Source organism: Coffea arabica, chromosome 4c (assembly GCF_036785885.1).
Source record: "Coffea arabica cultivar ET-39 chromosome 4c, Coffea Arabica ET-39 HiFi, whole genome shotgun sequence".
In the NCBI taxonomy this organism is placed as follows: Eukaryota; Viridiplantae; Streptophyta; class Magnoliopsida; order Gentianales; family Rubiaceae; genus Coffea; species Coffea arabica.
This window is the reverse complement of record NC_092316.1, coordinates 14067089-14080835: the sequence shown is the minus strand read 5'-3', so window position 1 is coordinate 14080835 and position 13747 is coordinate 14067089. Positions and strand designations below refer to the sequence as shown.

Sequence of the window (13747 nt, the reverse complement as noted above, 5' to 3'; positions counted from 1 at the left end):
GTGCGGTTTGAATTCTCTGACGTATTAACTTTACTTTCTCATTGGTTTCCTCAACCCACGGCACTATAGTCGGGTCTAAAATCTTTCGTTCACCTACTCCGTCCCAACAAATCGGAGACCTACACTTTCGACCATAAAGTGCTTCATACGGGAGCATTTGAATAGAAGAGTGGTAACTATTATTATAAGCAAATTCTACCAAAGTTAAATACTTGTTCCAACTCTCCCCAAAATCCAACACACACGTCCTCAATATATCCTCAAGGGTTTGAATCATCCGCTCGGACTGTCCATCAATTTGGGGATGGTAAATAGTACTGAAACTCAATTTAGTCCCCAACACCTCTTGCATTTTTTGCCAGAACCTCGAAACAAATCTTGATCTCTATCCGACATGATACTGGCAGGGATTCCATGTAATCTAATGATTTCATCCAAATATAACTTGGCCAACATCTCCAATGGGTACCTCATGTTAATCGGTAGAAAATGAGCCGATTTAGTCAATCTATCCACTATTATCCAAATAGCATCATGGCCTCTTTGTGTCCTCGGTAATTCTGATACGAAATCCATAGTGATGTTCTCCCATTTCCACTCAGGTATTTCCAAAGGTTGCAAAAGTCATGATGGTTTCTGATGTTCGGTTTTAACTTGTTGACAAATTAAACAGGTTTGGACAAATTGGGTAATTTTCTTTTTCATGCTCTCCCACCAATACAATCTCTTCAAATATTGGTACATTTTATTCCCTCCAGGGTGTACCGTAAATTTCGATCGGTGTGCCTGCTCTAAAATTTCCTTCTTAAGCCCTTCATCTTTTGCCACCACTATCCGATTCTGAAACTTCAAAATTTCATTTGATCCCAAACTAAAATCAGATTTTTCTCCCTCTTTGACACTTTCTACCCACTTTTGCACTTCAGGGTCCTTTTCCTGGGACTCATTAATACGTCCCATCAAGGTGGAATTCACTACAATGTTCCCAAGGACTATTTTTCTCGACTCCAATCGAGTATTCCAATAACTAATTTCTTCTAACAAGTGAAGCTCCTTAATTATCAATCTGACCACTTGTACTTGACGGCTTAAAGCATCAGCCATTACGTTGGCTTTTCTTGGATGATACTTTATCGTGCAATCATAGTTTTTTAGAAATTTCATCCATCTACGTTGCCTTAAATTCAACTCCTTCTGAAAAAATAAGTACTTAAAACTTTTGTGATCAGTGAAAACCTCAAATGTCACCCCGTATAGGTAATGCCTCCATTTTTTTAAATCAAATACCATAGCCGCTAACTCTAAGTCATGGGTCGGGTAATTTCCTTCACGTAATTTTAATTTCCTAGAGGCGTAGGCTATCACTTTGTCATTTTGCATTAAAACACAGCCTAATCCTTCCTTGGAAGCATCTGTGTAGACCACAAATCTATCTTTTCCGTTCGGTAGGGCTAACACTGGCGCCCAAGTCAAACGTCTTTTCAATTCCTAGAAGCTCTCTTCGCATTTAGGACTCCAAATAAATTTTTCACTTTCCTTGGTCAGCTCAGTCATGGATCCAGCGATCCTAGAAAAATTCTGGATAAATCTCCGGTAATACCCTGTCAATCCGATAAAACTTCGAATCTCAGTAGGGTTTTCCGGTCGTTTCCACTTTGAAACAGTTTCAACTTTAGCTGGATCCACTTTAATCCCATCCTTAAAAATTATGTGTCCCAAGAAAGTCACTTCTTTTAATCAAAACTCGCACTTGCAAAACTTAGCATACAATTGGTGCTCCCTTAGAGTTTGCAAAACAATCCTCAAGTGCTTCTCATGATCCTCTATATTCTTAGAATACACCAAAATATCGTCAATAAAGACCACGATAAATTGGTCCAAATAAGATTTAAAAATCCTATGTATCAAATCCATGAAAGCAGAAGGTGCATTCGTTAACCTAAACGGCATTACGGCAAATTCAAAGTGCCCGTATCTCGAGTTAAAAGCAGTCTTGGGAATATCCTTTTCCAAAATTTTCAATTGATAGTAACCCTGTCTCAAATCCAACTTCGAGAATACTATCGCCCCTTGCAATTGATCAAACAACTCATCAATGTGGGGCAGTGGGTACTTATTCTTAACTGTGACATTATTTAAGTCTCGGTAATCTATACACAGTCTCAAACTCCCATCTTTTTTTTTTAACAAATAAAACCGGGGCTCCCAACGATGAATCACTTTCCCTTATAAAACCTCATTCCAACAAATCCTGTAGTTGTAATTTTAATTCTTTCAATTCGGCTGGAACCATTCGATATGGCGTCTTAGAGATAGGTGTTACTCCCGAAGTCAAATCAATCTTAAAAGCTATATCCCGTTCCGGGGGCAAAGACTCTAACTCTTCAGGAAAAACATCTATAAAATCTTTCATTACATGCATGTTTTCCAAATTCACCTTATCATTAGGGGTGTTGATAAGGAAGGCCAAATATCCTTGAACTCCTCTACTTAATAATCTTCTAACCCGAATTCCTGAAATAAGTGCAGATGAAGTCAACTTACCCCTCACATCCAGCTTCAGGGTTGCCTCCCCTAGAATACCCAATTTTACAATTTTTGTCCTACAATTTAACTGGACATTATAACGGGCTAGTCATTCCATCCCTAAAATCACATCATACCCCTTAATTGTTAAGCCTATCAAATCGGCCAACAATTTTTGTTCCCCAACACAGATTTCACAATCCCTATACACCAGGTTAGCAATTAAACTTTTGTCTCCAGTAGGCGTTTTAACTTCCAAGTCATAAGGTAACTTAATTGACTTCAAGTCTATTCCATTCACAAAATTAGAATTTACAAAAGAATGAGTCGTACCCGGATCAATCAAAATCTTAGCTAAACGGTGGAAGATAGGAACCGTACCTTCAACCACCTCAGTTGCATCTGGTATCTGCTGATGATCCAGCGCATAAACCCTAACCGGTACCTTAGGTCGACTTCCTCCAACACTGGTCTGTTTGGAGGTTGACTTTTCTGACCTCTGAGTGTTACCTCCAATTTTCGTTTTACTTGGACAGTTCACAAGTTGGTGCTCCGTGCTACCATAAGCCAAACACTTCCCAAACTTCCTCCAACATTCATTCTCAAAGTGGTTGGGTTTTCCAAGTATCCACAAGTGACTTGAGGGGTCACGGCTGAACCACTAGAAGGCGCTCCCCTAATATGAACCGGTCCACTACGACCTCTTCTGGATAAAGCTCTCCTAGAAGGTCCAATAGTTTTTATTCTTCCCATTCCTCTTCCAACTTTAGAAGCCTGTAAACTCTTACTAGTCTGTCCAGAAGTACGACTAGAAAAATTCATCTTCCTATTGTGAAAGTTTTTAACTTGCATTCTTGCAGTTTTCACTCGTTGCACTTTCTCTAAAGTCTCAGTAAAGGTGGAGATTTGGGCTGCAGTCAAACCCTCATGAATTTCTACGTTAAGTCCCTGCACAAATCGCCTTATTCTCTTCCTTTCATTGGTTACCAATTCAGGGGCATACTTAGAAATTTTAGTAAATTTTCCTTCGTACTCAACTACACTAAGGATCCCTTGTTTCAACTTAATGAATTCATCATCTCTCTTTTTTTGAATCAGAGATGGAAGAAATTTTTCATTAAACTCCCTCGTGAAATTCTCCTAAGTCTAAGGGGTTTGAACTCTCTCCCATTTTCCTTTTATCATGTCCCACCAAGCACGAGCCACTCTCTCGAATTGGAAAATGGCAAAATTCACTTGTCTATCCTCAGTGTAGTCTAAGGCGGCGAATATACCGGTCATTCTTTCCAACCAATTCTCCGCCACCTCAGGATCGGGTTCACCTATGAACTTAGGCGGATTAAACTTCAAAAATCTTTCTAAGGCTCGGTCCTCTCCTCTTTCCCGTTTCCCAAGTTGGTTAAGTGGTCTAGCACCTTGCCTATCAACTAAGCGTTCTAGGATGTCAGTCATCCTATTGATGGCAGTAGCCACTTGATTTTCCTCAATATTTTTCGGGCCTTGGGTCGGTCCAGTTGCCGATCCTTGGTCATCTCCAAGAGATTGGACCTGTCCAATTCCTTGCCCACAGTCTCGACCACTCCTTCGTCCGTCCATTATCCTAGGTATGTTTAGTGCAAGAAATGAATCAATTTCGCGAAAAAATGCTTAAAACAAGAACCAATCACGAAAGCATTGAAAATAACAGTAATTTACATTCATTATCACTTCAGGTTCATACAACTAGCAAGTCATGGGGATATTACAAAAATATAGCACGCAAGGGATACAACAGTACTTTTAGTCACAGAAAACTATAGTAAAAACAAGTGCCACAAAAATTGGCCACACAGTCATGCAAAATATAATGACCTCAGTACTTAGCATCACCCCTACTAATCCTATCTACACAAGTCAAAAGGGCAAAAGAGTCGATCACTAGGGGCCTAATCCACAGCAGGACTGCCAGGCGGGATCTCCTCCTCAGGATCCTCCTCCGAATCCTTCTCAGGATCCTCCTCCTGGACCGGACTCTGAACTATATCCGCCACTTCCTCTATCATCTCAGTGGCATCAGCCATGATCCCGGAAGCCTGATCATGGACCTCCTCTCCTAATCCAGTGAGTCGAGCCCTAGTACTCTGGAGTTTCTCACGAACAACTGCAGCTGAGACCACATCGCCCTGTACTAACTTCTCAAGTTCAGCGATCCTCTCGCCCTGAGCACTAACCATCTGCCTAATCTCATCCACCTCTGCCTATAGGTCTAAGTTGGCAGTCACCAACTGACGACGCTCGTCGTCCAATGCTAGCACAATGTGGTTCGGGTAGGCAAATGTCACCCTACATGGGCAACGAGGATATCTATCATAAGGCGTATATCGCACACGAGCTCCTCCCCTAATAGCTCGGTAGTAAATGGGCCTAGAAAGTTCTATATGACCATTAGCATGGCCATTCCTGTTAGTTGTCGGGGCTCCGATTCCATTTTCCATCCCTGCAAAATAATTACATTTTTTGGTTAGAACCTTAATCGCTAACTCGCACGAATGTCACTTAGGGTATGTCCAACTCAGTCACTAGTTCACCCAAATTTTACTTAAGGTATGACTAAGTCGTCCGGTCTCAGATCTTAAGGGTAGAGTATCTAGTATGTCTCCTATATAGATATCTAATCTAGTACTCTGATACCAACTGTGACGCTCCCACTTCTCCCTAAGGCGAAGCAGAGGGTATCCGCGGGACGTCCGCCCAACTCTCGGCAGGACTCAAGCAGTTTCCATCCAAACTTAAAGCAAAATCATTCAACAATACTAGATAAGTAAGAAAGTTCGGAAAACTTCCAATCTTAACAATATCCATAACGTTTATCCAATCATTACATTAAATTCTCAAAAGGTACATCAATACCCAAAATATACTACATCCTGGCACATCAAATATCCAACCCACATATTAGGTTTCCGAAGTACAACCAGTAAGAGGTCTAGCCCAAAATATGTTAAAGCCCTGAGCCAGAAGTGTATCAAAAGAGTTCCTCCAAGTACCATTCCATGCCAAATCCTGTTAAGGAAAACAAATCTACAGGGTGAGCAAAACGCTCGTGAGGCCAAGGACACACATGTAATCACATAGTTCAAATAACAAGCCCAATTAACAGGTCAAATAATAAAGTACAAGTAATTGCCAATTCAAATGGAATGTAAACAAAAATAATTCAAGAATACGGTAGCTCTTAAGAGTTAAGTTCCACTTGCATTGCCAGGGTCATTCGTATACCTTCCCGCGATGACTCTCCGTCAACCGAGTTGGTATTTCCAATCCGTAGTTCTCCACTTACTTCCCTCCATCCATCATTTCACCCCCTCGGATCCATAACCAACAGGCATGTAAAGGCGATACTATACCAGTATGCCAAGTAAGATCTCAAAAGATCAAGTTTCAGGTCCCACGATTTACCAAGTTCTCCCGACCAAGACCTCACGATTGGCTGCGAGATTACGAGATATAACCATTGGGTTTTGGGCGTCCCCACAAGTCAGGTCTTCAGAAACAAATCAAGTTTTAGTCGATGAGATTTTCTCTGCATTCGACTTTAGGTCATGTACATGTAAAATCCAGCAGTTTCATGTAATTCATGTAGCAAGTCATGTATTGATCCAAGTAAAGGAGATAAAGTGCGGTAAAGTACACACTTTCCCCAACAAGTACAGTTCAAGTAACAACAGGTTCAAGTAGAGTTCATGTAGGCAACAAATCTCAAGCGAAGTGCAAGTAAACATGCACTTGACACTCACCAATATAAGTAATGAGGAAGAAAAGTCTCTCGGAGCTTTAGGCGTTCACTGTGGGATCCTCTTGAAGGTTCTCGTGTGCACCTGAGCAAATAATAATAGACTATCATTCACAAACCCCTACTATTAAAGAAGATCGTACCATAGTACAATTTTAGAAAGTGTAGTGAAACAAGCCTAAATTATCCTAAATCGAGGCTCTCAAGTGGGGTTTCAAAGTACAATTGAAATTTAGTTTTAATCTTGGAAATCGAGTGTAAATCATTTAGGTAATATCGAAGGAATAAGGAGTACTCGAAAACTCCATTTCCTTGGAATTCGAAAAATTTCAGTTTTGATATGATACATTTGAAAAATCATATCTCACATTTTACAGGTCGAAAATTGGAAAACTTGGTACCGTTGAAAATCTCTTCCAAGGTACTAAAAGTTCCTAGAATATACTTTTCTAAGATTCCAAATGGAAAACATTCAAAAATAAACTCAAAGTCTCTGTTTTGGTTCCTAAGGCAGATTTAGGTTAGTTTTTGGCCAACTTTGAAAATTCGGCAAAATTCACTTGATCGGAACTAGCTTTTGAAATTTGGACCACTTTTAGAGTCGCAATCCAAGTTTACAACAAAACAAGTGGAACGAGAAATGGAGTTTTGAGTACTAAGATATGGCAACTCAAAGTTACCAAAATTTCCATCTGAAACATGGGTTTTTCAAACTCAAGTCATGAACTTTGGTAATTTATTTGAGCCATGAATCGGCCTCAGATTAATACCATAATTAGCAGTATAATACTACCATATAAGGGTTGTCCCTCTACCAAATTTCATGGAGAAATAACTTCGGAAAAGTAGTCAACCAAACAACCAAAATTTCGGAAAATCCTAAGGTAAAACTGTCTTGAGCTTTTTGTTTTCCATTCCAAACATTTGGCCAAGGAAAATCCTTCAAACATGGTTCATTTGTATAGGAAAAGCCTAAAGAACATTCATAGTACATTTGGTAAGTGTTTTAACCCCAAGAAACTCAATTAGCAAGTCCATACCAAGTCCAACATTAATTCTGCTCAAAATTTAGAGTTTTCAAAGACAGAGCAGGTTTCATATTTTGATCACAAATCACTCAATTCAACTCAGAATTGAGCATGGTTGGTGGCGTTGGAAAATAAATTCATAAAGCTATAATTTCACAGAAGAAATCATTTTGAAATTCAGCACACAACTAGCTCAAATTGGAGCCTCAAGTTGTAGCTTCTGAACTTCGTTCCAAGAAAACAGAGAAACAGGACAGTCATGTTTAAACAGTTGGTACGGGGTGCTCGGGTGGAATTAGGAGTTACATTTTATACCAAATGAAAACTGGGAATGTCTAGTTTCCAGTACCATAAACGGCACTCGATTCCGACATCGGAGCAATGAATTATAGCCGAAACAAAATGGCTGTCCAGTAGTGACGGGAATCATTTCCCAGTTTTGTCAGATTTTCTAAATCACAACATGCACTCACCCAAATCACGTAAAATTTGGAGGAAAATTTAAATACAACCTATATTTCACATTTGCATCAAAAACAAGTCAATTGGACTTCAAGAAAGTACACTAAAATGCACAAAAATGGCAGGGCAGAATCGGCACCTTCACATGCAATCCCTTAATTGACTTCCTTTTTATTTTTGCCACTTAACTCTACTAAATTAGCACTTAATCAACACAATTAGCATCCCATCCTATCAAACCAGATCATCAAAGTCATTGTGGGATTTCATAAAACCCACTCACCAATTTTCCAACAATTTAAAGCTAGCTGCCCATGAGAATCCAAGAGCTCATGAGTGTAATTTATCTTCCATAAAACAAGAATTAAGTGGTTGATTATTACTTTCTTTCTTAGAGAGCCAAGACAGAAATTTTCGGTCACTTTGAGTTGGAGAAAAACCGTGAGAGGCAGCTCCTTTCCTAGCTTATCTTGATCACCAAGTGATTTGAGGGTTGCATGTAAGATTTGGAGGGAATTGAGCTAGAAATTAAGGAGAGAGGGTGGAGGAATTTTCTGGTCTTGTTCTTCCCTTGCTGCTTGGCTATTTGAGAGTATTAGAGGAAGGGAAAGCTGATGGTATGAGCTTCTAATGGTAAGCTTAAACGTGTGGCTCAATTGTACTCAAAGTTGTCCACTAAAGTAGTGCACGTGCGCGTGCGTTTCGGCTCGATTCCTTGCGAGTTTATTGCACTAGTGTACTAAACCTCTAATGCACTTGCATTCATATTATTATTATTCACTCTTAATAGTCCCAAAATAATGGCCTAAGGTTCCTCAATTACTCGCGTGCGTAAAAACGCGTATTTCTAATTTAAGCGCGAGATAGTGAAATTTCTAAGAAATTCCTATAACGGTAATATAACTAACTAACATTTGAACAGTTAAATATAAAAATACCTATTTTGAGACTAATGCACAAGTCTCCAGTTTTTTCAAGCTTATTGTATTCTTAAATCGATTATTTACTCCAGTCGCGTATTTACTATTTTCACTTAACGAGCCTTCAGAAATTAAATTTCAAAACGAGTCACTTTAAAAATATAACTAAACTATGGATACATTTAATTAGGTCTAAAAAGGTTAAAAAATAATAATCGGAGTATTTGGCCAAAAAAATAATAATTAAATGAGCTAAAATTTGGAGTTTAAATTAAAAAAAATTTCTCTTTTTGTGAGTCTTTACAAAGAGCCGTCAGAGAGTAGAGAAGGAGAAGCAGGTAACACCGTCAATCAATCAGACGACTAAGCACTCAAACCTGTAAGTCCCGAGTTCAAGCAAAAACTTCTCTTTTAAGTTTTAGTAGTTACATTAATGGCCTTAGAAATTTTACGGATATGTATGGTTGCTATATATATGTAGATATATATGTTTTTAGGAAGATTCATATGTGGATTCGTAGAAATAGGGTGTTCGATTTTAATCTTTGGTTAAATAAGGTTGCCCAAATCTGTTGGAGGAAAAACAGAAAGAAAAAAAAACAAAAAAATGCCACATGTGTTGTTGACAATAGCCAGCAACGGCAGAAAGCCTTGGGATCACAAATGACCCCAATGAAAGAATTGGCCATCGGTCAACCAAGTCAAGGATGGTTGGCTGATGGGTCTAACCCAAAGGAAATTTGTTTTTTTTTTTCAAAAAAAAAAAGGGAGAAAGATGGTTGGCCTTTTTGGGACAAAGGGCACAAACGGTTGCAGGTTATGTATATTTTGCACTGTGAGTAACATTAATTGCACACGGTATAACTTTCTTTGCACACGACGTAACTTTAAAACAATTTTTGTGGGTCCCACATTTGGCGTGAAAATCGAGTTACAAGACGTGATCTGAACCGCACAAAATTTTGAGGCCAAATCATGGCCGTTTCCGGCCTTTTTGGCCAACCAATGAAAACAAAGGGTTGCCAGAACGTCTGGCGACTATGGTCAAAAAGGAAATGGTTGGCCTTCTGGCCAACCATTGCTCTAACTCAAAGAGGAAAAAGGGATAATTTAGATGTTAACCAAATATAAGATAAAATAAATAAATGTTTAATAAATAAATTTTGAATATAACTAGTCCATTTTTATAGGTTATCATGGATATTAAAATTCAGGACCCAATTTAAAGTAATTGTTAGAATTGAAGTATTGGTCATGTAAAACTTATATTTAATGAATTACGTCTAAGATATTTAAAGAAAAATCTAGGATATCTTAATTTAGCCTTATGAGGTTAATGTAGACGGGGTGAGATAAATTCTAAACTGTTAAACGAAACGTTTAAAATAATAATAATAATAATAATAATAATAATAATGCTGACGATAGCACTAATATTAATAATAATCATAATCATAATAATAATAGTAAATAATAATTAATAAACAATAATAGTAAGGATAATAACAATATGGACATGGAGAAAATAAATTAAGGATGTAAACGAAGATAAAAATATAATACAAGTGCAATAAGCTAAGGCAATAATTATAATAATAAGTCAATACATACATATGTACATGTATACATAAATAATAATAACACCTATACACGCATAAAAGTGGAAATAAAAGGAAAGGTAATAGTAACTATCTAATATATATAAGTGATAATAAAATAAATTAGAGACAACGAGGATGATAATAATAATAATGAATAATCATAAATTATAAATAAACCTAGTGAGATAGTAGTTAGGATAATAAACATGGTTACGAATAATTATTTCCTTTAAATTAGGAAACTTTACAAAATGAACACGTTTCAAATTAAGAAACTTTCTAAAAATAGAAAGTTTTCAAAGATAGAAATTGTCCAATTTAAAGGAAATGCTTTTAGGGTCCGTATAATGATCTAGATATGAATCTTTTACTTACTTAGAGGTTTATATTTATGCATCTATAGGAAGTAACAACTAATTAGGGAACCTATGCATTTGATATGTACGATACAATGACCTAAGGTAATTCCACTCAAGCAGCCAAACAGAGATAGGTGGTACTTACCCTTCTGAGATTTCAAAAGTGCAAAAAAAAAAAAAGGAAATTTTTGTTTTTAATCTTATTTTGTTGTGTTGACTCGAAATATATTTGATTAAATGCTTTATTTGGATATTTATGAAAGTAATATTTTTACTATACAAAAATGGACCATGTGACTTATTTGAAATGTTTCAATATGTTATTATATACCAAACGAATTGAATCTTTTATGAAATCAAAGATTTATGTATGTGACGTGTGGAATGAATTTTTGACAAGTAAAGCTCAAAACAGTCATAGAATAGACGGTAAGGGCTATAGTCCTGTCTAATCGTCATGGTAGCCCGGTATAAAATCCGGCCGATTGACAAGGTCATGGTAGTCTGGTATTGAGTCCGGTCGATTGTCAAGGTCACGGTAACCTGGTAAAAAGTCCAGCCGATTGTTAAGGTCATGGTAGTCTGGTATAAAGTCCGGCCGATTGACCCATGTATGAAAAGAGGCCAATCGATAGTCATGAAACCTATTGGTCGCCCACCTAGAATGGGTTTAATCTCTAGACTAAGTACTCAGTAGCCGGTCATCACATGTACTTGTTATGAACTAATATGAAATGATTTATGAGTTGATATAGAATGATTTGTGAACTGATGTGAAATGAGACTTATGAACTGATATGGAATGACTTATGAATGGATATGAAGAGACTTGTGAATTGAAACGAAATGATTTATGACTTTTTGATTTTCCACGTTCATTTATCAATAAAATATTTTTAAATTGCTTGCCACTTGTTACTGCTGATCATTTTATAAACGTTGTTACTTTCAAAATTATGGATATGATCGGCACGCAAAGGATTTGATTTCTATCTATATATATGTATCTGTAAAAATTACGAGTACATGGTCCAACAGAGAAGTAGATATTACCTACTGAGCGATTTATCGCTCAACCCACTTTTTACCATCTTTGCAGATTCTGAGGAGTATGAGTTGGTTTACGTAGAAGACCCTGAAGACGACTTTTATTAGTTTTAAATGAATAGAAGTTGGCAGGCTAGCTGCTTCTAGTTTTTAGTCTTATTTATTTTCGATTCCGCTGTTTCCATTAGAAAATAAATGTACGAACGTATTGGATATTCGTAGACTACCTGGTATATGAGATTTGTATCGCACTTTACTTTAGTTATGTTATTTCTTACTTTTGAAATTTAGATTAGTTAAATGATGCCTTATATTCTTAAGTGGGATTTGAGAATACGGCGAATGCCACGTGACAGGCACGTGCGGGCTCGGGACGTTTGACATTACTAGACAGGGATGGAATCAGAAATTTTAATTTGAGGGGGCCAAATATATGTATATAGAAACTTCCGAATCAACATAAAATTTTTTAAGCATTTTTGGGGGGAAAATAATTTAAAATACATAATTTTTTTAAAAATTTACAAAATTTACAAAATTTAAAAGGAAAAAACCATAAATGTTTAGAACTTGGGGGATGGGGAGGGAACTCCGTAGTCCACCCCCTACCAACGGCTAGACTCACTTTTGAATGGAACTATTCAGAATTTGGTATTAATTTATAAATATGCAATTATTGGCCTACCAACGGCTGCGCAACAATAATAGCAGCCTTTTTTTTGTCACGCTAGACTGAGTAATATGCAAATATAGAATTTTCCAACATTGGCTCGTGAATTATAGATTTTTCCCGTATAAAATGGGTTCTAAGTGAATAGAATAAAGTAATTCATGAATTAGCTTTTTTCTTTTTTTGCTAAATCAGGAACTTAAATCGATTCTCTTTAGAATTTTTCCCCAAATTTTGTAAAACAATTAGTGCTGGATGATTTTCAACAAATTTTGTAATAATATTTTCTCCTAATTCATATATATATATATATATATATATATATATATATATATATATAAAAGCAATTATAGCAGCCACGTGGCGCACATCCCAATCAGGTTTGGAATTTGGATTAGCATATAGCTATCCCACATCCCAATCTTATGTTTGAACATTCTCCTCGATTTATCCGTGTAAATCAGTATTTATTGATTTTTCATTATCACTGCATGATAGCAAAGCAGGATAACTAAGTATAAAAAAATAAATGATTTATCGCATTCAAGGTTGTGTATAAAAATACATAAAGATTATAATTTAAGAAAGTAAAATAGTATATTAAATCTACCTTCTCATGCAAATCTTTTTATAAGGATTCCCTTCCTCTGTGATTTTTATTGAACCCTCTGATGAATGATTCATATGAAATGTGTTGATTAGAATCATTTGTTATACTGATTGGGATTTGGGAAGAAGATGCTTCAGGTTGGTATTGGTTGTCAGTTCTACCAATCTGATAATAATTTATCAAAATTAAAGGCAAAAATATTATGTGAGATATAATATGTGAAATATAAGAGAAATTTACTACTAATTCAAGATATATTACTAATCCTATGTGTTCACAAAAAAAACAAAAAATAAAAAATAAAATTCAAGATATGTTACTAAACTTTTGCAATTGAAGATCAACATGCCTTTTTTTAAAAAAATGTATTGAAAGAAGATGTACCTGATAATCAAGAGGAGTGGAAATAAAAGTGCGTTCTCAAGACAAATTTTACCTACTTTAAAAGACCACCTCAACTATATCGAATCCTTTAAATGCATGGACTCCTTTGGTGTGGGTCCACATACTAAATACTCCCCACCATCTGAGCAGAGATGTATTTTGAATCTTATAACCTAACAATGAGTATAACCTGCATGTTTTGATTAACAACAAACCGATTTATATGAATTTACAAACCCGTGCTCAAATAGAAATTTATATTTGACCTTACGGGTCAAATACATATAGTTAATTGGATTCAATTAACTTTTTCTTTTCCATAAATTTCGTACTATGCACTATGTCTTGATAACGCGCTTAATAATAAA

General features: G+C 36.4%; 1 pseudogene; it reads left to right on the top strand.

The window, feature by feature from the left end:
* LOC140004700 (4-hydroxybenzoate geranyltransferase 2-like) overlaps positions 1–13747 on the top strand; it is a 38111-nt pseudogene that overhangs the window by 13099 nt on the left and 11265 nt on the right.